This window comes from Lithobates pipiens, unplaced genomic scaffold, assembly GCF_037356315.1.
Source record: "Lithobates pipiens isolate NorthernLeopardFrog02 unplaced genomic scaffold, aLitPip1_a1.2 Scaffold_1, whole genome shotgun sequence".
Classification (NCBI taxonomy): Eukaryota; Metazoa; Chordata; class Amphibia; order Anura; family Ranidae; genus Lithobates; species Lithobates pipiens.
The window spans coordinates 178,236,472-178,259,031 of NW_027507685.1; the positions used below are offsets into that span (position 1 = coordinate 178,236,472).

At 43.7% G+C, this 22,560-nt stretch overlaps 1 long non-coding RNA gene across 1 annotated transcript in view; it reads left to right on the top strand.

The window, feature by feature from the left end:
- Window positions 1-930: 930 nt before the first annotated feature.
- LOC143979765 (uncharacterized) overlaps window positions 931-22,560 on the top strand; it is a 33,698-nt gene continuing 12,068 nt past the window's right edge. Inside the window, exons 1-2 of the long non-coding RNA XR_013274081.1 lie at window positions 931-1,062; window positions 1,749-1,824. This is a non-coding gene — a long non-coding RNA (uncharacterized LOC143979765). The remainder of the gene's footprint in view (window positions 1,063-1,748; window positions 1,825-22,560) is intronic.

Below are 22,560 nucleotides of genomic sequence, written 5' to 3' on the forward strand. Positions count from 1 at the left end.
ATCAGTGGACCTACTCCAGCAACAAGCCACACCGTTCTCAAATGTTCGACCTGGTCCACCTCACCAGGAAGTGGTTGCAGCCAGAGACCTTAACAGGCCCTCAGATTGTGCAGTGTGTGGTAATGGACCAGTACAAGTGTGCGCTCCCTGTGGCTCTGAGGAAGTGGGTCGGATAGGGGACCCCAAAACTGCAACCCAATTGGTGGACCTACCGGAGAGGTACATTGCTACTGAGAATTTGGTCTTTGCCCCACTTCAGTGTGTCTATGGGTGCAAGATCACCCATCGGTTCTGGTAAGACAGTTCTGGGGTTCTAGAGCATGAGGAAGTTAGATAAGAGGATGTTATTACAGCTAATGAGACTGTGGGTCCTAGACTTGGAGACCTGCCAAAGAAGCCAGTAAGGTCTTTGTAAGAAGCCTTATACAGCGTGGGGCGTGGACTTGGACCCCCGAGCCATGAATGGCCAAAAGCATCCTGCCTTTGGTCAATTATGGCTCTTTCAGCAGAGTGTGTTGTGATTGGCCAAAGCATGCAGGTTAGGTGCATGCTTTGGCTATTCATCATACAACAATGCACTACAATCACAGTCCATTATGGGGCATTCCGCAGCACTTGAATTTCTCGCGAATGCCCCATAATATTCGCTGTTTGGCGAACTGCGAATACCCGATGTTTGAGTCAAACTTACGTTTGATTTGAACATCAAGCTCATCCCTAGTGCTGACGTTTGTACATGTACACTATTCATACAATAATGAGTAAAAATTCTCCATTACGTTAGTTAAATCAGCCTGACTGTCTCATACTGTTTTACACATTATACAGAGATGTAAATGACCATATTCTGGTTCTGCTGCTAAATGAACTTTACTCAAAAGAGGGTTAGGACGCACTGACCTACCTCAAAAGGCTGACCCAAGTTAATAAACAATTTTGAAGCTCATTTTTATTTGATCAATACAGGTGAAAATATTGTGTAACACTAAAATCAAGTATAAATATCTCATCAAAACACACACTACACACCTCATTCTTAGGACAGCCAAAGCATTTAATCAGGTAAGTTTTTAAAGTTATATTTTTGGGGTAGAGAGATATTGAAGTAGAATTTCTAGGTACTGCACAAGGATCTGCTGTGTTCATTGAATGCTGCCACCTAGCATTGGGTTAGAGTGTATGTATAGGCAAAGCATTTTTTTTTATTTTGGATAGAGGAGGGAAGGATTAGAACTCCTGTCAAATTTGTATCACTGTCTGTGCAGATTCACCTTCATTGTTTGTCCTAATGACCAAATGATTGGAAATCTGAAATACAGTTGTCACCAAAACAAGAGCTGAAAAGTTTTAAAGGTAAATTCTGTGATGGTGATGACTGTTTCATAGAAGATTTCTCCTTACTTTATAAAGATTTCCTCTCACATCCTCCTGCATCAATGGGACAGGAAGTAAAGGGACATTTCCTCAAGCAGACAAAGTTAGCAAAAAAATAATATTGACAGGGGTGACAACTCACAGCCAATGAAAAAAGCACTTCCTTTCATGCAAAAGGGAGACTTTTTGAATTTTTAAACCAGCTTCCATGTCCCCAAATGGCCTCAAACATAATATAGTGTGATGTTGGTTTGTATAGTTTCTCATTTCTATGTTTTCTTTTTTTATCTTACCGTATTATTTATATTTTTGAAACATATTTCCTGTTCTGGTTTTCCAGACCGCTCATGATGTTTTTGATTATTATTTTTCAGTTGCTCATCGTTTGACCAAGTTGTTTTCCATCTGAAGCAATATTTATATATAATTTCTCTTATATATAAAGGCCTGGTGAGTGTGTTTTTTATTTTTATTTTTTTGTTTTTTTTTTTTCACTTGTTTTCATTTTGTAATCCTTTATGCATTCAAATGTGTTACATGTACTGATAATGGTTCTAGTATATCATTATTTGTTATTATCTTGTGTACATATATTCTCTCCAGCCATAAGTCATTTTGCAAGTTTCAATGGTGAATAGAATGTTATTTTTGGCTCAAAGTTTTTTTTATATTTTATGTAAGACAAAGGTGGAAAACCAACAGTAATTCTCATATTTTTTTCTCTTTCTTGTTTTTTTTTCTGTTTGTAGTTTACATTTTTTTGATGTAACTTTTTATTTTTTATATATATTTTTTTTAATTCCTTTTTCAGTTTTCATATAATATATAACTAAATGATTTTTAGAATATCCCCCCTGGATCTGAACATGAATGGGTTTTGGTTATCCAGTCCCGTTTTTAGTACCCAGTTCCAATAATCCATTTTTTTTTTTTATATTTTGGTTTTTACCTTTAGTTTACTATAAATAACCTGATTGTCTATGTCTTGACTTGATAAAGTGCATGCTCGTAAAAGGCGTTGTCACGGCAACCAGCACAAGCTTGCACTCTATCTCTGCTTCCCATGTCTCCATCCAGCCTGAAGCTGATGTCCTTTCCAACCCATGGCTGAGATTGTTACTGGGACCATCTATGACTATTATATGATGCCTCTGTATTAGATCTATATTGCCCTATAAACAAGGTCACACACCTGGCAGTTTTCTGTGACTACTTTATACTCCCTATAATATGCATTTTATATAGTTGTCTAATAAAAGGCTAAGTTTTAGGCCATGGTATGTATGGTGCATGGTTTCAGCAGATCCCTACTGTTGGTGTTTTTTTTTTTTGTTTCTCCCCTGGAAGGTTCTTTGTTTTTTCCCCCCTTGCTTTCTTTTCCCTTTTGCTCCATTTTAATAAAATTTTATAAGAAACAGGGAAAAAAAGTACAGAACCAAAAGAAGTAAAAGATATAAAATATAAAAGGGGGAAATACAAATATCCATATTTCCTCTTCTTTAAACATGTATAAAGTCTAGTCATATGCATTTCTATACATGCCTATATATCCGTCTTGTAGAAATATTAATATCATCATTATTTTTCATAAAACTCTAATGGACACCCATAAAGCAAAACAAAACAAGAAAAAAAAGCATAAGGACAATAAGAGAGGCATATCCAAATAGTGGGCATAATTTACTTTAGCCACCTTAACTCCCTCACGCCACAAATATGCAGCCCCACTGGATTGGGCTTTTTTCATTAAAAATAACAAACATGTTATACTTAAAGTGGTTGTAAACCCTTACAAGCCACTTTGGCCTACAGGTAAGCCTAGATTAAGCCCTTGTACACACGGTCGGAGAATCCGTCGGAATGTGTCCTATCGGACCGTGTTGTCGGATAATCCGACTGTGTGTGGTATGCGGAATATCCGTCGGACCCAATTTTCCAACATGTTGGAAATATTTTCCGACCAACTGGTTCGTTCGGACATACTCCGATCATGTGTAGAGAATTTTGATCGGACCAAGTGCCACGCATGCTCAGATCAAATTCCTACATCAAAGCTATTGGCTACTAGTCCCATCGTAACGAAATTACGTCATCACGTTCTGAATGATCGGATTTTTCGACAACTTAGTCCGACCGTGTGTCATGAAATGGTACACCCGTTGGTGGCGCTGTTGATCTCTTGGATTGCAGTACCAGTGTCCACCAGCGGGTGTCTTCTAACACCCAGGGCCTGTAATAAGAGGACATACCTCCTGGTGGCACTATTGGATCCCTGGACTGTAGTACCAGCGCTCACCAACGGGTGTACTCCGGCAGTGTGGAGCAGACAGCACCTGCAGCGATCAGCTGTTACGTGAGGGTAATCAGTAGTCTTATAAAGACCCAGCAAGCCCTAACATGCTTGTCTCAGTATCACACTCTCTCCATGTAACCTGAACCTTTGGACCTGAACCTTTGGACCTGAACCTTTGGACCTGAACCTTTGGACCTGAACCTTTGGACCTGAACCTTTGGACCTGAACCTTTGGACCTGAACCTTTGGACCTGAACCTTTGGACCTGAACCTTTGGACTTTGTATTTACCTGACCTGTCCCTTCCTGATTCTTAGCCCATCCTGGACCCGTCCCTCTTGTCTCCTGCTACCTTGATCCCTGCTCTGCAGCCCATCCATCCGTCCTTACACTTCTACTGTTTCCCTGGTGTTTGCCCTCGGCCTGGCTTCCGTTGACGTCACTGGTAGTTCCCATTTATTATATATATATATATATATATATATATATATATATATATATATATATATATATATTACTTGTTCTGGTTGGTAGTGCACTGTTTGTTTTCATTTTCCTTTTTATTTATAATAAACACGTTGTTACTTCATTCACATGCGTTTGGGTTCCCTCTGTGCAGTCCACACAGTCTGGTCTAATCACTCCCTGACACCGTGTGTATGCAACAGTTTCGGACAAGATCCGACGGACAAAATCCGACGGATTTGGTTGGCAGAATGTCCGACCGTGTGTACAGGGGCTAAGGCTTACCTGTAGGTCCAAGAAATATCTCCTAAACCTACACGGTTTAGGAGATATTTGCCAAAAGACAGGCACACTGAGTATTATTGCAATATTGCTTTAAAGTGGTTGTAAACCCTTATGCTGCGTACCCACGATCAAACTATCCGGCGGACCAGAGTCCACTGGACAATTTGATAGTGTGTGGGCTCCAGCAGACTTTTTCTTCCCAAAAGTGCAGCGGACTTATGCCGCGTACACACACGACTGGATTTTTCGAGGGACTAGGTCCAACGGTCTTTCCGACGGACTTTCCGTGGAGTTCCGACGGACTTTCCGAATGAACGGGCTTGGCCACACACAATCACACCAAAGTCTGACAGATTCAACCGTGATGACGTACGACCGGACTAGAATAAGGAAGTACATAGCCAGTAGCCAATAGCTGTCCTAGTGTTGGTTTTTGTCTGTCGGACTAGCATACACACAAACGGATTTCTCGGTCCGACGGAGTTCCAGTGGGAAAATTTAAAACATGTTCTATTTCTAAAGTCCACCAGATTTTTGGCAAGAAAACATCCGATGGAGCCCACACATGATTGAATTGTCCGACGGACTCGTTCTGTCGGACCTTTGCTGTCAAAAAGTGCGGTCGTGTGTACTTGGCATTAGAAATAAGACTTGTTTCAAAATTTTCCGCCGGACTGGGCTTTTAGCGGACCGTCTGTTCATCTGTGTGCTAGTCTGGCAGACTAAAACTGACGCTAGGGCAGCTATTGACTACTGGCTATGAACTTCCTTATTCTACGTCATCGCGTTTGAACCCGCCAGACTTTTGGAGTGATCGTGTGTGGCCAAGTCCGTTCGCTTGAAAGTCCAACGGACTATGTCCGCCAGATAGTCTGATCGTGTGTAGGCGGCATTACAGACTATTTTGACCTACAGGTAAGCCTAGATTAAGGTTTACCTGTAGATCCAAGAAATATCTCCTAAACCTACATGGTTTAGGAGATATTTGCCAAAAGACAGGCACACTGAGCGCGCCGCTGTTAACGGCGAGTGGCGGCTCCCATGCGCATGCGCGGGAGTGACGTCATTGCAGCTCTGTCGAATGACAGCGCCGGAGCAGTGAGACCCACCAAGAAGATGGAGGCTCCGTACACAAGGGGACAGGGATGACTTAGCTGGCTCCTGTGTCAGGTAAGTGACACATAATGGACTACTATGTGATGCATAGTAGTCCATTATGCCTTACCTTTGCAGGGAATCAAAGAGGAAGTAAACCCATCAGGGTTTACTTCTTCTTTAAGGGCTCTGTGCAGTGGTGTTGTACAGAGCAGCCCCAATCCTCTTCTCGGGTCCCTCGCCGGTGCTCCTGGCCTATCCCTCCTGTGGAGTGCCCGCACAGCAAGCAGTTTGCTATGGGGATACCCGAGGTTAGCCGCAGCTCCCTGTGTTAATTCAGACATGGAGCCATGGTTCAGCCCCACCCCCTCTCTCTCCAAATTGGCTAACTGACTTTGACAGCAGTAGGCGCCAATGGCGATGCAGCTGTGTCTCAACCAATCAGGAAGGAGAGTCCCGGAGGGTTGAGGCACTCGTGCACATCGCTGGTTAGAGATGGGGCTCAGGTAAGTGTTAGGGTTACTTTAAATAGTAATAAAAAAAATACAAAAAATACCTAGATCAAGGTTTGATCCAGGACAGTGCCAGGGTTAGTGTTTGGATCAAGGTCTGAGTTTTTTTAAGTACTATTATTGTCAGTTAATGCCAGTGTGTTTTACAGTAGGTGGGATAAAAAAAGCAAAACGTGCACCATTGATTTTGGGCTGTACTACCGGTACGTACAACAACTAACATACACACATGTGGTATCACTGCGATCGCCAGGAGCAGGAAAATTTAGGGGTTGTTCTTTTGTGGTAGGTTATGGTAGCACCAAGAAATATACAGCTAAATTTAAAAAAATGTATATTTGTTTACTATTTTGGGCGAGAGTTCCTTTTATAACAAAAATAAATAAATCAGGAGATATGCTTTAGCATTTATCACCAGTTGAAAGCCCAATTAGTCCTGAAAAAAAACAAGGTATAATCCACCTGGATGCACAAAGTAAAAGCTGTAAAATTGTGGCATTTAGATTTGTTTTACCCTTAGGAGCAAAGGGGTTCATCAATTTCATAGATACAAAGCTTCACCATAAGGTCCTAAAATCATCTATTTCCATATAGATAATCCAGGGTGGCCACTTTAAATAAAAAAACCTTGCATCTATCATGTTGTTGTGCAACTTCTTCCCCATCTTTATTACACAGCACTATCTCTATTGCCCATTCCCCAATCATTGGGGATTTGACAGACTAGCGCAAATCTATAATTCCACAATCTGGTGATAGTGAATTTACTGCTATTAACCTAATCCCTTACTGTACACGTGTGAAATACATTCAATCCATTGCATAACATAATTCATCTATCATAAAAAAAATATTTGTTTCTATGAAAGCAATTAAAGTGCAAATGCTGTTAAAAAAAGTGCAAAAGAAAAAATGTTGACATTTAAAAAATGAAAATATTCTTTAGTACAGTGCATGCATCAAAAATTCATATGTGTTAAATATATTTGCAGTCCATTTTGCAATCCCAGGAAAAATCCAAGATTATTATCACTTTCTTCTTTTTTTTTTTTTAACAGCATTTGCACTTGGTTTGTTTCATAGAAACAATTTTTGTATGAGTGAATTATTTTATGAAATGACACAAAGTTTATCATTATACATGATTGTTGGATTAAATGCATTTCACATCTGGGATTTTGTAAAGGATTAGGTAATGGCAGTGGGTTCACCGTTATAGATTTGCGCTGCTTGCTTCTTTTTTTTTTTTTTTGCCAACCAACTGGTTATAATAATAGGCATGTGCAGACCCTGGGCACACCCTAAGTGCATTAGCGCTCTTTATGCAGGCAGGGAGATGACATATCTCCCTCTGACCAGTTCTGCCATTCATGAAGTGCTACCGTTCTTTCACTGTACTTCTTTGACTTGTTTGTCTGTATGTATATGTAATGTATATCACACATACACACGTGTGTATATATATATATATATATATATATATATATATATATATATATATATATATATCTATCACGCATGTGTGTTTGATCTTTGAGGTGCACACCCTAATGCAATAGGCTACACACACCTATGCTGGTGATTCACTGGTACTTAGGGGGCAGCAATCTTATTTAATCCCTCAATCTTCCATTAACCACTTAACAACCGCCCATAGCCGAGTAACGGCTTCAGGGCGGTTGTTTAACTCTGAGAGGCCGTTAATTAATGGCCTCCCAGAATTCTGCTCTTGTGCGCCCCCTGGGGCGCACACACAAGAGCATCCAGTGGACCCGGCGCATCACGGATCATGGTAAACGCTCACGGATCACGGTAAACGCTCATCGTGGCCGTTTACCACATGATCACTCTGTCAAATGACGGAGTGATCACTTGTAAATAAACCAGCGTCATGTTATGACGCCAGTTCCTCCCTCCCCTCTCTGTACCAATCAGTACAGTCGAGGGGGAAGAGATCGGGGTCAGCAGTGCTGTGGGCTGCATCTGCAGTGCCCACATTGCTGCTCACCGAATTTAACCCCTCAATACCCTGGCAACACTCTGCAATACCAGCCAATACTCTGCAATACCCTGCCAATACTCTGCAATACCCTGCCAATACTCTGCAATACCCTGCCAATACTCTGCAATACCCCGCCAATACTCTGCAATACCCGTGTCAGAGAACTCACCATGCGAAGATCCGTCCCCGTGTAGCAGCAGCTCACTTCCGACCCAAGGATCATGCGCGGTGTCCCCCTCGGAGGCGTGCGAGTTCCGGTATGAACGGACGCACGCCAATACGAACACGTGGACGCACTCGCGCCAACCGAACGTGTGTACGTAATTACGCACGCACGGCCACGTCCACCAATCCGGGCACATCTCACCCTATATAAACAGGATCCTGACGTGATACCAGTGCTGGATCGTCTTCAGCTACTCCTGAGACACCCTGACCATTGTTCCTGTGCTCTTGTTCCTGTGACCTTGTTCCTGATACCCATTCCTTTGGATACTCCTTGTTTTGATCTCCTGGACTACCTCTGACCTCGGCTTGGACTTTTGACTTTGGCTTGCTTCCTGATTTTGTACCTCATTGCTATCACGTTACCAGACCCTTGCTCGTCCTTGACTACGCACCTGCCTCTTGTTCCTGTACCGCATTGCCTGCCAGTTGCCGACCTTGCTTGTTCCAGACGCGCAGTGTTTCCTGTATACCTGCTGAACCTCCGCTGTCTACCTCCGTGATCAACCAACACCTCTTCCTCCGTGAGGTCCCAGCGTCTCCAGGTCTTCAACTTCCACCTTCAGGCACCTGCACCCTTTCGCTGTCTTCACGCTCCCTGTTACCACCTCCAGGGGTGTGGAGACCGGAACCGTGCAAGAGGCCACCCTCAACAGTCTGACTCCGCTGTAAGGTACGTGACAGTACGATCCAGCCAGAATGGAGTCCGACAGGGGGGCCTCACCCTTGGAAGCCTTGTGCCAACAAATTTCCACCCTCACCCAAGCAGTCCAGGGCCTGCAAGATGGTTATCACCAACTCGAGCAGAGGGTGGAGTCATTTACACCAAGCACCGCTGCTCTCCAAGGGGCCACAGCATCCCGATCCTCCGTTCCGACAACATCCGCATCTGCACATACAGTAGTGATGCCACCCCCAGAACCTCGAGTTCCTACCCCAGAGAGGTTTTCCGGAGATCGCAGCAAATTTCGCGCCTTCAAGAACGCCTGCCAGTTATATTTTTTGCTGCAGCCTCGTACTTTTTCCCTGGAAAGCACAAAGGTGGGATTCATGGTTTCCTTACTTCAGGGCGAACCCCAAACCTGGGCCCACCGCTTATTGGAACAGGCCAGCCCTCTGCTTGATACCATGGACTCTTTTTTAAATGAGATGGCTAAGTTATATGATGACCCTCAGCGTGCCACAACTGCAGAGGCCAGTCTCCATGCCCTTCAGCAGGGTCGCAGACCTGTAGAGGACTACGTAACGGACTTCAGGAGGTGGAGTTCTGATACTCAATGGAACGACGCCGCCCTCCGTTATCAGTTCCGCATTGGACTATCCGAGGCTCTAAAAGACGAGTTGGCCCGTATCAGAGTTCCCAGTTCTTTAGAGGACCTAATACAAGTGTCAATTCAAATTGATCGTCGTCTCAGGGAAAGGAGATCTGAGAGAATCAGCCAAATTCCTCCCACATGGATGTTGCCTAAAATCCCGAATCATCCTCCCATTCCTTCATCTCATACACCTGCTACCACTTCTAAAACTCCAGAACCAATGCAAATAGGCTTGCTTCGTTCGCCGTTATCTGGGGAAGAAAAACAGCGCCGTCGTCAGAACAATCTCTGTCTCTATTGTGGAGAAGCTGGTCATTATGCAAATACGTGTCCAAACAAGACTCGTAAGTTCCACCCTTCATTTCTTGAACCCAATGCTTTGCCTTTAACAAAATCCATTCACATCGCTGTTCCCATTTCCCTACAGCTTCCAGAAGGAACACTCCAGGTTCAAGCTATAGTTGACTCTGGCGCCTGCAGCTGCTTCATTGATCACGCTCTGGTCCTTCAACATAATATACCTCTGATATCCAAGCAACGTCAACTCTCCATACGGTTGGCGGATGGGTCAAACATTAAATCTGGCCCCATCACCCATGAGACTCAACCACTATCCGCCAACATACTACCCAACCATCAGGAACTACTCTGCCTGGACGTTATTTCTTCACCTCTATTTCCGATCATTCTGGGGATGCCCTGGCTACAAGCCCATAATCCTCAAATAAACTGGGTGACTGGTGAAGTGGTTTTTCAATCCGCCTACTGCCTTCAGAACTGCCTCAAGATCTCCCATCACTTGGTCCCAGTTCTTGCCTGCTCAGAGCCCGCATCCGAGGCTCAAAGACTGGTCCCGGTTACTTATCACAGTTTTCTAGATGTTTTTGACAAACAAAAAGCTGACACTCTTCCCCCACATCGGGTTTACGATTGCCCAATTGAATTATTACCAGGAGCTGAAATTCCCTTCGGAAGGATATTTCCCTTATCGGAACCTGAACTTCTGGTCCTCAAAGAATATATTGATGAGAACCTCAAGAAGGGGTTCATCCGGCATTCCTCCTCTCCAGCTGGTGCTGGAATATTCTTTGTGGAGAAAAAAGATCATTCCCTCCGCCCATGCGTGGACTACAGGGACTTGAACAAAGTAACTATTAAAAATCGATATCCCCTTCCATTGATCCCGGAATTATTCCAGAGACTTCGGTCGGCAAGAATATTTACAAAACTAGATTTGCGAGGGGCCTATAATTTGATCAGAATCCGTGAAGGGGATGAGTGGAAAACGGCTTTCCGGACACGCTTTGGCCACTTCGAGTATTTGGTCATGCCATTCGGACTCTGCAACGCACCAGCTACGTTCCAGCATTTTGTTAACGACATTTTTAGAGACTTTTTGGATTTGTTTGTGATCGTTTATTTGGACAATATTTTGATATTTTCAGACTCCTTAGAAACACATCGTAACCACGTAAAACAGGTTCTTCTCAGACTGAGGCAAAACGGACTCTATGCCAAAGCCGAGAAATGTGAGTTTGAGCGCCAGACCATTCACTTTCTCGGCTTGGTGATATCGATTGAGGGTGTGGAAATGGATCCTCAGAAGGTTTCAGCCATCTTATCCTGGCCACCTCCAACCGATAAGAAAGGGGTACAACGTTTTATTGGGTTTTCTAATTTCTATAGAAAATTTATCAAGAACTTCTCCAGCATTATTGCACCTATCACACAACTCACAAGAAAACAAAGTCGGTTTCAATGGACTGCTGCAGCTCAAGCTGCGTTTGATAAATTAAAAGGACTGTTCACATCTGCCCCAATATTAAAACATCCTGACCCTGCTCTGCCTTATACCCTGGAAGTGGATGCATCAGAAAATGCTGTAGGAGCCATTTTGTCTCAACGCCAAGGGCCTCAGTCCTTAATGCATCCTGTAGCTTTCTTTTCCAAAAAACTAGGTGCATCGGAAAAGAACTATGATGTGGGGGATCGGGAACTTTTGGCAATAAAATCAGCTTTAGAGGAATGGCGGTACCTCCTGGAAGGGGCAACACACCCAATATTGATCTTCACAGATCATAAAAATTTGGAGTACCTCAGAACGGCCAAACGTCTCAGGCCTCGGCAGGCAAGATGGGCTCTTTTCTTTTCTCATTTTAATTTTCACATCACTTACAGACCAGGATCCAAGAACAGTAAACCTGATGCGTTATCCCGTATGTTCACAGAAACTGAAGTCTCATCTCCTCCAGACACTATCCTGCAAGCTGGAAATTTCTTATTAACACAACCTAGTTTCTTATCACAGGTTCGTCAGTCCTCCCAAGGAACATTAATCCCTCCAGATACAAACCTCCAAGAGAAGGATGGTCTCTTCTGGCTGAAAGACAAACTTTTCATCCCTCAGGATCTTCGCACTTCTGTTCTACAGGTTTGCCATGACTATCCTCTGGCTGGTCACTTTGGGGGTCACAAGACTACGAATCTAGTTCAAAGACACTTCTGGTGGCCAAATCTTGCAAAAGACTGTAGGGACTATGTCAACTCTTGCCCAACTTGTCTCAGGAATAAAAATAGCAAGAATAAAGCATGGGGACTGTTGAGACCACTACCCATTCCCGAAAGACCATGGGATAAGATCGCAATGGATTTCATTGTTGAACTTCCTCCATCTGAAGGGTTTTCTTCCATTTTTGTGGTAGTGGATCGTTTTTCTAAAATGTCACACTTCATTCCCATGAGAGGAACTCCATCTGCGACTGAAACAGCCAAAATATTCATTAAAGAAATTGTTAGGCTCCACAGAATTCCCAGTGATATTGTCTCTGACCGTGGAGTTCAGTTCACGTCAAAATTCTGGAAATCCTTGTGTGAGGCACTAGGCATCAAATTGAATTTTTCTTCAGCCTATCATCCCCAAACCAACGGACAAACGGAACGTACTAATCAGACGTTGGAGCAGTATTTACGTTGTTTCACTTCCTTTTCCCAAGAGGATTGGGCTTCATGATTACCCTTGGCAGAATTTGCATTCAATAATTCTACTCACTCTGCCACAAACCAGTCACCATTCTTTTCTAACTATGGTTTTCATCCTTCTTTTCTGCCAACATTTGTAGTGGATTCTCCTGTACCAGCTGTCCAGGACAGGCTAAATTTCTTTGTTGCCAACAATCAGGTACTTAAGGAAACCATTGCCAAAGCACAAGAAGACAATAAAAGATTCTTCGATAGAAAGAAAAGGGGAGAATTGGATTTAAAGGTTGGTGATTGTGCATGGCTTTCAACCGCAAACCTAAAACTGGCATGTCCCTCTAGAAAATTGGGACCCAGATATTTGGGACCTTTTCCAATTAAAAAGAAAATCAATCCAGTGGCATATGAACTTGAACTTCCTGACTCATTTAGGATCCATCCTGTGTTCCATGCTTCTTTACTTAAACCTGATGTACCCAATTCCTTTCCAGGTCGTGAAATAGGCCCTCCAGAAGCTGTGTTGGTAGAGGGCAGGAGGAGTTCGAAATCGAAGCCATTTTGGATTACAGGAAACGCCAAGGACAAAACCAATATTTAATTAAATGGAAAGGCTTTGGTCCTGAGGAGAATTCCTGGGAACCCGAAACAAACCTCCATGCCCAGAGGCTCATACGGGCCTTTCATCATTCTCAAAGTGTGGTTCGAAGAGGCATCCGGAGGCTGCCCTTAAGGGGGGGGGCACTGTCAGAGAACTCACCATGCGAAGATCCGTCCCCGTGTAGCAGCAGCTCACTTCCGACCCAAGGATCATGCGCGGTGTCCCCGTCGGAGGCGTGCGAGTTCCGGTACGAACGGACGCACGCCAATACGAACACGTGGACGCACTCGCGCCAACCGAATGTGTGTACGTAATTACGCACGCACGGCCACGTCCACCAATCTGGGCACATCTCACCCTATATAAACAGGATCCTGACGTGATACCAGTGCTGGATCGTCCTCAGCTACTCCTGAGACACCCTGACCATTGTTCCTGTGCTCTTGTTCCTGTGACCTTGTTCCTGATACCCATTCCTTTGGATACTCCTTGTTTTGATCTCCTGGACTACCTCTGACCTCGGCTTGGACTTTTGACTTTGGCTTGCTTCCTGATTTTGTACCTCATTGCTATCACGTTACCAGACCCTTGCTCGTCCTTGACTACGCACCTGCCTCTTGTTCCTGTACCGCATTGCCTGCCAGTTGCCGACCTTGCTTGTTCCAGACGCGCAGTGTTTCCTGTATACCTGCTGAACCTCCGCTGTCTACCTCCGTGATCAACCAACACCTCTTCCTCCGTGAGGTCCCAGCGTCTCCAGGTCTTCAACTTCCACCTTCAGGCACCTGCACCCTTTCGCTGTCTTCACGCTCCCTGTTACCACCTCCAGGGGTGTGGAGACCGGAACCGTGCAAGAGGCCACCCTCAACAGTCTGACTCCGCTGTAAGGTACGTGACAACCCGCCAATAGTCTGCAATACACGCCAATACTCTGCAATACCCTGCTAATACCCGCCAATACTCTGCAATACCCTGCCAATACCCGCCAATACTCTGCAATACCCTGCCAATACCCGCCAATACTCTGCAATACCCTGCCAATACCCTGCCAATACTCTGCAATACCCTGCCAATACTCTGCAATACCCTGCTAATACCCGCCAATACTCTGCAATACCCTGCCAATACTCTGCAATACCCTGCCAATACTCTGCAATACCCTGCCAATACTCTGCAATACCCTGCTAATACCCGCCAATACTCTGCAATACCCTGCCAATACCCGCCAATACTCTGCAATACCCTGCCAATACTCTGCAATACCCTGCTAATACCCGCCAATACTCTGCAATACCCTGCCAATACTCTGCAATACCCTGCCAATACTCTGCAATACCCTGCCAATACTCTGCAATACCCTGCCAATACTCTGCAATACCCTGCCAATACTCTGCAATACCCTGCTAATACCCGCCAATACCCTGCCAATACCCTGCCAATACTCTGCCAATACTCTGCAATACCCTGCCAATACTCTGCAATACCCCGCCAATACCCTGCCATAAATTGCCATACTCAGCCATACTTGGAGGTACCCTGCAATACCCAGCCATACTCTGAGATACCCATCTATACTCCGTAATACCCTGCAATACCCAGCCATAGACACCCCCCCCCCCCCCCCCCCCCCGGCCGTCCTCTGGTGCTTCTACCAACTCGCCAATATGATCAAAGCCAGAGTCTTTATTTTTTAATTTTTTTTATTTCAGGCTTCCCAGCCTAGAGGTGAGATGCGGGGTCTTATTGACCCCATATCTCACTGTAAAGAGGACCTGTCATCTCATATTCCTATTACAAGGGATGTTTACATTCCTTGTAATAGGAATAAAAGTGATCAAAAATTTATTTTTGGGGAAAAAAATGGCAAACTAAATAAAAGTAAAATAAACAATGTCCCCATGTGCTCGCATGCAGAAGAAAACGCATACGTAAGTCCCCCCCACATATGAAAGCGGTGTTCAAACCACACATATGAGGTATCACCGTGAACGTTAGAGCAAGAGCAATAATTCTAGCCCTAGACCTCCTCTGTAACTCAAAACATCTAACCAGTAAAAAAATGTAAAGCATCATCTATGGGGATTTTTAAGTAGCGACGTTTGGCGCCATTCCACGGGCATGTGCAATTTTGAAGAATGACATGTTAGGTATCTATTTACTCAGCATAACTTCATCTTTCACATTATGCAAAAATTTGGCTAACTATACTGTTTTTTTGTTTTTTTTTTAGCACAAAACTATTTTTTTCCCAAAAAAAGCATTTGAAAAATTGCTGCGCATATACCGTGCGAGATAAAAATTTTGCAATGACCACCATTATATTCTCTAGGGTCTTTTCCAAAAATAATATATAATGTTTTGGGGTTCTATGTAATTTTCTAGCAAATAAATGATGATTTTTACATGTAGGAGAGAAATGTCAGAATTGTCCTGGGTGCTCCAGAACGCCTGGTGGTGCTCCCTGCATGTTGGGCCTCTGTATGTGGCCATGCTGTGTAAAAGTCTCACACATGTGGTATCGCCATACTCGGGAGTAATAGCAGAATGTGTTTTGGGGTGTAATTTGTGGTATGCATATGCTGTGTGTGAGAAATAAACTGATAATATGACAATTTTGTGAAAAAAAAATCTTGATTTTGCAAAGAATTGTGGGAAAAAATGACAACTTCAAAAAACTCATCATGCCTCTTCCTAAATACCTTGGAATGTCTTCTTTCCAAAAAGGGGTCATTTGGGGGGTATTTGTACTTTTTCGGCATGTTAGGGTCTCAAGAATTGAAATAAGCCGTCAGTAGACATGTGCAGAGTAAAATATTTTGTTTCGGAATTTCGTTTTCGTCCGAAAACTTAATTTATTTAGTTACTCCCGAAATTCGTTTTTATTTATGTAGTTTTTCGTTCAAAAATTACATTCGTCCGAAAATCCACATGAATTACGGTCGAATCTGTCTTTGAAGGCTTATGGTGTCTGTCGAATGTATAAAGAAGATTCGACAGAGCTAGTATATAGCATACTTTAGAACCCTATTAAAGTCTATGGGACTCCAACGTTCAAAATCTAAAGTGCTAATTTTAAAGGCTAATTTGCAAGTTACTGTCCTAAAAAGTGTTTGGGGACCCGGGTCCTGCCCCAGGGGACATGTATCAATGCAAAAATTTTTTTTAAAAACGGACGTTTTTTCGGGAGCAGTTATTTTAATAATGATTAAAGTGAAACAATAAAAGTGTAATATTCCTTTAAATTTCGTAGGGGGGGGGGGGGGTGTCTATAGTATGCCTGTGAAGGGGCGCATGTTTCCTGTGCTTAGAACTGTCCCTGCACAAAGTGTCATTTATGCAGGAAAAAAAGTCCTTTAAAATCACTCGCAGCTATTATGAATTGTCGGCTCCCGTAATACAGAGAACACTCATTGAAAGTCATTGATAAAAAAATAAAAAAAAATAAAAAAAAAGCGTGGGGGTCCCCCAAATTCAATTACCAGGCCCTTCAGGTCTGGTATGGATATTAAGGGGAACCCTGCCTCAAATTTAAAAAAAAATTGACGTGGGGTTCCCCCTAAAAATCCATACCAGACCCTTTATCCGAGCACGCAACCTGGCAGGCCGCAGGAAAAGAGGGGGGGACGAGAGAGTGGCCCCCCCTCCCTCCTGAACCGTACCAGGCCACATGCCCTCAACATTGGGAGGATGCTTTGGGGGTCTGTGACCCCTCAAAGCACCTTGTCCCCATGTTGATGAGGACAAGGGCCTCATCCCCACAACCGTGGCCGGTGGTTGTGGAGGTCTGCGGGCAGGGGGCTTATCAGAATCTGGAAGCCCCCTTTAACAGGTGGGGGGCCGGGATCTGGGGGTCCCCTTGTTAAAGGGGGCTTCCAGATTCTGATAATCCCCCCACCCGCAGACCTCCACAACCACCGGCCACGGTTGTGGGGATGAGGCCCTTGTCCTCATCAACATGGGGACAAGGTGCTTTGAGGGGTCACAGACCCCCAAAGCATCCTCCCAATGTTGAGGGCATGTGGCCTGGTACGGTTCAGGAGGGAGGGGGGGCCGCTCTCGTCCCCCCCTCTTTTCCTGCGGCCTGCCAGGTTGCCAGGTTCTTAAATTTGAGGCAGGGTTCCCCTTAATATCCATACCAGACCTGAAGGGCCTGGTAATTGAATTTGGGGGACCCCCACGCTTTTTTTTTTATTTTTTTTTATTTTTTTATCAATGACTTTCAATGAGTGTTCTCTGTATTACGGAGCCGACAATTCATAATAGCTGCGAGTGATTTTAAAGGACTTTTTTTCCTGCACAAATGACACTTTGTGCAGGGACAGTTCTAACACCAGAAACATGAGCCCCTTCACAGGCATACTATAGACAACCCCCCCCCCCTACGAAATTTAAAGGAATATTACACTTTTATAGTTTCACTTTAATCATTATTAAAATCACTGCTCCCGAAAAAACGGCCGTTTTTAAAACTTTTTTTTGCATTGATACATGTCCCCTGGGGCAGGACCCGGGTCCCCAAACACTTTTTAGGACAGTAACTTGCAGAATCTTTTCTCTCTGTCAAATCTTTTTTCTCTGTCGAATATTTTCTCTATATAATCTTGAACTAATAGAGGTAAGGTTAGGCACATTCGACCACAGGTTCTATAGACAGATTGTTATTGTCAGAGTCATGTCGAATCTCCTATTCTATATCGAACTGTTGTAACAATGAAAACGAAAATAAAGCATTTATTTATGTCGGATCTTTCGTTTTTCGTGTTTTGTGCTTTCGTCATCGTTTGTCAAAACGAAAACGAAAATAGCTGAAATTCGGACGAAAATGCATTCGGACGAAAACTAATGCACATGTCTAGCCGTCAGTACATCAGGTGTGATCAATTTTCAGATATTGGCACCATAGATTGTGGACTCTATAACTTTCACAAAGACTTAATAATATACACCAATTTGTACTTATTTTTATCAAAGATATGTATTGTATAAATTTTGGCCAAAATTTATGAAGAAAAATTACTAATCTGCTAAATTTTATAACAGACACAAAAAAAATTATTATTTTTTACAGAATTTTTCGGTCTTTTTTATTTTATAGCACAAAAAATAAAAAACGAGAGGTGATTAAATACCACCAAAAGAAAGCTCCATTTGTGTGAAAAAAAGGATAAACATTTCATATGAGTACAGTGTTGCATGACTGAGTAATTGTCATTCAAAATGTGAGAGCACCAAAAGCTGAAAATTGGTCTGGCTATTAAGGGTGTTTAAGTGCCCAGTGGTCAAGTGGTTAATATCTTTGGTTTCCATTTTTATTGGGTCTAGTCACTAATACATGAAGAGGGGTGAATTGTCAGAAAAATTGCAAAATCTAAGCCAAAGTGGCTGAAGTACAGAAAAAAATAACTCTCATTGAAAAAAATGTTTGCCCTATATTTTACCATTTCCCTAAAAAATTTTACCTCCATTCACTGACTAGTGTATTAAGACATAATGGATCTTTATAAAAACATTTATTGAAATATTAGAATAAAATCAATACATAACATTGGATTGCATCTTATTTTTTCTCTTTTTCTTAAGAGCATTGGGCGGAAGTGATGCCCTGCCCTGTGGTGATATGGAGACGGGTGGGGACCATCTTCCCCTCGCTTGTCTCCATGTCAGGCTAAGAAGAGGATCTGATCTCCTCCGCCGCTACCGACATAGCGACGTAAAACAATGGCGGGCAATCCGGATGTGGTTAAAAACAAAATAAAATACAATAATATGTGAAACAGTGATAAAAGTGCTTGAATCAAAAGCAGGTATTCATCTGATTTTACATAAAATACCAAAGTAAGTCCCAAATAATAAAGTGCATGTGCATCAAAACGTGATGAGATGTGAAGATCACATGCTCAAAAAAAAACAGTTCTTGAAAGTTGTGAACAGAATTGTTCCCACATCCAGGCATCCACCATCAGTGTGCCCTAGCAGCTCACTTAAACCAGTTCCCAACCTGCGCACGCCGATGTACGTCGGCAGAATGGCACGGGCAGGCATATTGGCATACAGGTAAGTCCATTTTTTAAATGCCGCCCTGCCATCACGCTCGCGTGCCGGTCAGGACCCCCGCGAGTCCGGTCGCGGGTCCCGCGGACTCGATCGCCACGGGGATACCAGCGAACGTCTCAAGGGGCTCTGAACGGGGAGATGCCGTTGTAAACAGCATCTCCCCGTTCTGCCTAGCAACAAGTGACGCTGATCTCTGCTCCATGTGATTGGAGCAGAGATCAGTGTTCACTAACACAAAGCCCAGTCTCCCACAGTTAGTAACACGCCCCTAGGAACACTTAACCCCTACACTGCCACCCCCTGGTTAACCCCTTCACTGCCAGTGTCATTTACACAGGAATCAATGCATTTGTATAGCATTGATTGCTGTATAAAATGACAATGGTCCCAAAAATGGGTCAAAAATGTCCGATGTGTCTGCCACAATGTCGCAGTCACAATAAAAATCGCTGATCGCAGCCATTACTGGTAAAAAAAAAATTATTAATAAAAATGCCATAAAACTATCCCCTATTTTGTAAACGCTATAACTTTTGCGCAAACCAATCAATAATCGCTTATTGAGATTTTTTTTTTTACCAAAAATATGTAGAAGAAAACGTATCGGCCTAAACTGAGGGAAATTTTTTTATTTTATATATTTTTGTGGGATATTTATTATAACAAAAAGTAAAAAAATTATGTGTTTTTTTTTCAAAATTGTCGCACTATTTTTGTTTATAGCGCAAAAAATAAAAACCGCAGGTGTGATCAAATACCACCAAAATAAAGATTTGTGGGAAAAAAAGGACATCTATTTTGTTTGGGAGACACGTCGCATGACCGCGCAATTGTCAGTTAAAGCGACGCAGTGCCGAATTGCAAAAAGTGGTCTGGTCTTAAGCCAGCAAAATGGTCCGGTCTGAAAGCAGTTAACCGGTTCCTGACCAGCGCACGACGATGTACGTCGACAGAATGGCACGGGCAGGCATATTGGCGTACATGTACGTCCAATATTCAATGCCGTCCTGCCATCGGGAGCGCGCCGGCGGCGGCGCGCTCCCGCTTGTCGGGACCCCCGTGAGTCCGGTCGTGGGACCCGCGGACTCGATCGCCGCGGGCATCCCCGCGATCGTCTCACGGGACGGCTGAATGGAGGAAATGCCGTGTAAACAGCATTTCTCCATTCTGCCTAGCAACTAGTGATGCTGATCTCTGCTCCATGTTATTGGAGCAGAGATCAGTGTTCACTAAATGAAAGTCCAACCCCCCCACAGTTAGTAACACACCCCTAGGAACACTTAACCCCTACACTGCCACCCACTGGTTAACCCCTTCACTGGCAGTGTCATTTACACAGGAATCACTGCATTTATATAGCAGTGATTACTGTATAAATGACAATGGTCCCAAAAATGTGTCAAAAATGTCCGATGGGTCCCCCACAATTTCGCAGTCACAATAAAAATCGCTGATCGCCGCCATTACTAGTAAAAAAAAAAAATTATTAATAAAAATGCTATAAAACTATCCCTATTTTGTAAACGCTATAACTTTTGCACAAACCAATCAATAATCGCATATTGCAATTTTTTTTACCAAAAATATGTAGAAGAATACGTATCGGATTAAACTGAGGGAAAAAAAAATTTTTATATATATTTTTGGGAGATATTTATTATAACAAAAAGTAAAAAATAATGCGTTTTTTTTCAAAAATGTCACTCTATTTTTGTTTATAGCGCAAAAAATAAAAAACGCAGGGGTGATCAAATACCACCAAAAGAAAGCTCTATTTGTGGGAAAAAAAAAAGACGTCAATTTTGTTTGGGGGCCACGTCGCACGACCGCGCAATTGTCAGTTAAAGCGACGCAGTGCCGAATCGCAAAAAGTGGTCTGGTCTTTGACCAGCAAAATGGTCCGGTCTGAAAGTGGTTTAACAAAGACCACAACAGGTCTAGTGGCACTTTGGTATACAAATCCTTAATGGCAGTTCATGTTCCACTCTTCTCTCCTGTATCGAAATCCACAGTTGGTCCAACAAGGCTTTAATATATGGATCCTTTATGGAAAATAACATTCCACCCCACTCCTAAAAGTACAACTAGACCTGGTGTGGTCTTTAGGTGAACGACTAGCATATAAACAAGGAAAAATAAAACATTTCAAATTGTGCTCCACCAATGGGATATTAGGATTAGTCACTCCTTGATTTCTAAGGCCGCGTACACACGCGGGGACTGTTCGCTCAACTTTGTCCGTCAAACAGTTTCAGCGAACAGTCCGCTCAAAATTAGCATGGACGGACTTGCCCACACACGACGAACGAACAGTTTGCTGAAACCGTGCGCGATGACGTGAACGGCACGTACGACGGGACGGAAAATACGACGTCCTATACACTGCATTACAACTTTCGGCGTGTAAATCCTTTCTGAGCATGCGCGGAACTTAGTTTGACGAACAAGCCTACACACGAGGGGACTGTTCGCTGAAACCAAGTTTCAGCGGACAGTTTTTCGGAATTTCCGAAAAACTTTGTTCAGCAGACTGTTCGCTGAAACTGTCCGCTGAAAGCCCACACACGGGCGGACTGTCCGCCGAAACACTGTTCAGCGGACAAAGTTGGGCGAACAGTCCCCGCGTGTGTACGCGGCCTTACTCTCTGAACTCCATATCAGAGCGGATACCACTCCCCTCTCTGCACACCATGCCCCAGCACCAGTTCAAGAAAAACCTGAAGCCTTGTAAACACGGCAGGGGTGGATCCAGAGTCTAGTCTCGGGAGGGGCACTGCTAGAAAATCTCTTTTTTTGGGGGCAATTTATTGGGGAAATGGCTGGTATTGGCGCTTCATCATCATGGCACCATGGTTGTTATGGTGTCAGGATGATTGAAGTGCATAATTTCTATTATTACATTACAATATAAAATTAAATGGTTCAACTCAGCATAATGCAGAATCAGCGGGAGCCCTGAGGGTGTCACTTGCCATGTCACCTGCCACACACTGCGGATTGTCACTTGCCACGTCACCTGCCACACACTGCGGCTTGTCACTTGCCACGTCACTTGTCACCAAATGCGGATTGTCACCTGCCACACATTGCGGATGGTCACTTGCCACGTAGCTTGCCACACATTACGGATTGTCACTTGCCACACATTACGGATTGTCACTTGCCACGTCACCTGCCACACATTACGGATTGTCACTTGCCATGTCGCCTGCCACCAAATGCGGATTGTCACTTGCCACGTCGCCTGCCACCAAATGCGGATTGTCACTTGCCACGTCGCCTGCCACCAAATGCGGATTGTCACTTGCCACATCACTTGTCACCAAATGCGGATGGTCACTTGCCACGTCACCTGCCACGCATTGC